Source organism: Nematolebias whitei, chromosome 11 (genome assembly GCF_014905685.2).
Source record: "Nematolebias whitei isolate Nwh7 chromosome 11, NemWhi1, whole genome shotgun sequence".
Lineage (NCBI taxonomy): Eukaryota > Metazoa > Chordata > Actinopteri > Cyprinodontiformes > Rivulidae > Nematolebias > Nematolebias whitei.
Genome location: NC_056508.1, coordinates 1,452,516 through 1,455,939, shown reverse-complemented (window position 1 = coordinate 1,455,939; position 3,424 = coordinate 1,452,516).

Sequence of the window (3,424 nt, the reverse complement as noted above, 5' to 3'; positions counted from 1 at the left end):
CTCCGGGTTCAACTGTCCCCCTCTTACAATGCTGTGATTGCTAGTATCACTCAGCCCTCTGTGAACAGTAAACAGCCATCAGGTGCTAATGATCCATTGTTAGGCTGATGGTCCTTCTTGAGCATGTGATCAGCTGGTTTTGGTTGTCAGCAGCAAAACTGGTTGATCCACTCTGAGACGGTGCTATTTAAGAGACTGAGCTGAATACAGCACCTCAGACTGAGGAAGTCTCTCGGATGAGAGACGAAACGTTTCTACATTTTTTGTTGATTTGCTTTGTTTTGTTTTTTTGAATGTCCAGAGGACCAGATTTAACTTTTTTAGATTTTTCTATCTGGATTATTGAGCATGCATCAGGATACTAATCAAGATACCTGGAAAATACAAGGATTCACTCACCCGACAGACACTTCGCCTTCCTCCCTGAGTCTGCCTTTGAAGATCCACCTGTAAGAGAAAGATTCTTTTATCCAAAACAGCTACAATATTCCCCTACCCATCATTAATCCGTCTTCCCCTTTTTTCCCCCTTCCAGGAACTCAGACTTCCTTTACCCCAGCACTGTAAATAAACTCACTGAACTTTATTCCGTGTCTGTAATCCTTCTCAGCCCTGGTCTGAATTTGAGTACCATTTCTGTGATTATTCTTGACAAAAACATGAGAAATGAGACACAATTTAATAATAGGATTATATACTTATTATTTTCTTTTTATTTGTTCTTCCACTTATTTCATCATCACTCAAACAACTGCCTCTTCACTGCTGCATTAGAGAAGTACAATGAACTTGATGCTCAGCTCAGAGGAAGAACTTCTGTCCTCTCAACTCGAACCAGACGTAACGTCTCACCAGTATACAGACACTCTGTCATCACTCAATATGTTACCAATCAAACCACTTCATCAGTTCATCACTTGAACTTGAATTGTAAATATCTGACATCATGAGACAGATGAACATTAACTGAAGAGCAACAATCTGAAGATCTGACCAGGACGTAGAAATGGAAACTCTGCTGGTCATTTCTCAGTAAAATGACACTTTCTCTTCTTTGAAAGAGCATCTTGTCATTCAATCTTGTCTTTCTTCTTTCCTTTTCTCCTTTTTCTTTGTAACACTCGTCTGCTCTTTTCCTTCTCTTTGCTTTATCTGTCTTTCTATTTTCCTCTGCTCTCATTCACTCTTTTTTTCTATTAATCTACGTCCATCCTCTCTCCTCTTCTATAAGTCTTCCACTTCTCTAAAACAGAGACATAATACAATCACAACCCCCTCCAAAAATATTAGAACATATACTGAAAATTTACTATTTAACAATTTTAGTCTCAACATTTGATGTACTTGTTTTGATGCATGTTTCCTTGTGAATAAAATATTGGTTTATAAGATTTGCATCCTGTTTTTATTTACATTTCACACAAAAATAGTATGGAATCTGTGCACGTTTTTATAATTGGGGTTGTACTGTACTGGGTCCGTTTAGTCAAAGTTTAAACGAGGAAACCAATAAGACTTTTAATTTTTCTAACTTTTTAAGAGATGTTCAGAAACCTAATCCTGATATTTTCACACTTTTAACAGGCCTCAGAAAATGCAGAGTCAGGCTGGGTCTTAATCTGTCCACACAGCAACAGCCGCATGTGTGTGTGTGTGTGTCAGGGTCATTTCAGTGCCTGAAGCCTGATACACATTTCAGTCATGGTGCATGGTCCTCCTCACATACAAACACATGCTGCCTCTGACAGCTGTGGATGGACAGAGACAGACACACACTCGCTCTGAGCGTTGGACGAGTTCCAGCCGAGGAAGAGGTGGAACAACAAGTGAAGAACAAGGTAGGTTCTGCTGTGCTGTCCTATTCAGGCTGGTTTCAGTGTTAAAGTAGTAACGTTCTCCAGCACGTTCCTGTATGAAGTGTGACTATTTCTTGGGTTGGACATGGGATTTGTGGGGCATTTGGACCAGCGTAGCTGAGAACGATCCCTGACCCTGAAAATAAAATGAGCTGGTTATTTTCAGCCGTGGCTCCCTTCGTGAACTCTGAAGCAGCAGTTCTCTGCTAAAATGAATTACATTCTGGCTAAAGAGCAGCTCATACATTCAGCTCAGTGTGATCCTGCTAATAAAGATCTAATGTTACTTGAAAAAATGCATGTCGCCCACCATGTCATGATGAGAAATGATAGCGTTGGAATGCAAAAAGTGTTCAATACAAAAACAACTGGACTTTATTTGTAACAGAAGACGTTTCGCTCCTCATCCGAGGAGCTTTCTCAATTCAAAGAGCAGAGAGTGAGAGATTCAGGTTATAAGGCTGAGTGAGATAAGACACACACACACACATGTTGGACCACCACCACCTTGGTGGACCAACAGGACCACCTGTTTTGTATGCCATACCATACCATACCAATTTATTTATAGAGCACTTAAAACAGCAACAAGCCAACCAAAGTGCTGTACAAAAGAAAACAAACATGCAGAGCAGACAGGAAAACATAAAATAAAAATACAGATGCAAATAGCAGCAGAAGTTAACTAAAATGACCAACAGTGTAAAGTACAGACAAGACCAAAACAAATCACACCATGTTAAAGGCAAGCGAATAGAAGTGGGTCTTCAAGCGAGACTTAAAGACTGAGAGTGTGGGAGCCTGCCGGACACTCAGTGGCAACTCATTCCACAGTCGTGGACCTGCAACAGAGAAAGCCCTGTCACCTCTGAGCTTACGACGGGTTTCTGGGACTGAGAGAAGCATCTGGTCTGCTGACCTCAGAGAGCGCGGTGGGACATATGGCTGCAGAAAATCAGTGAGATAGGATGGGGCGGAACTGTTCAGTGATTTAAAAACATACATGAGAATTTTGAATTGGATCCGAAGGTGAATGGGTAGCCAGTGCAGGGAGGCCAAAACTGGCATAATGTGCTCTCTATAGCCTGTACCAGTTAAAAATCGGGCTGCAGCATTTTGGACAAGTTGTAGACGAGCAGTGGAGGACTGACTGATTCCAAACAGAAGTGAATTGCAGTAATCAAGCCTAGATGTTATGAAGGCGTGGATCACTGTCTCAAGGTGCTTTTTGGAGAGTATAGGCTTCAGCTTAGACAGCCGTCTCAGCTGAAAAAAACAGTATTTGACCATCATGTTTACGTGACTGTTGAGTTTTAAGGACGGGTCCATTATCACCCCCAGATTAGTGACCTTTTGTTTCTCTAGCGGGGCTAGAGAGATAAGGTCAATGTCATGGTTCATGAGTGAGCCACTGGGATGGAACAGCATGACTTCAGACTTCTTCTCATTGAAGCTTAAGAAGCTTAAAGCCATCCAGTCCCGGATGTCAGCCAGGCAGTCAAGAAGAGGCTGAATAGAGCGTGTGCCTCTGTGCCTCAGGGGGAAGTAAATTTGGCAATCATCGGCAT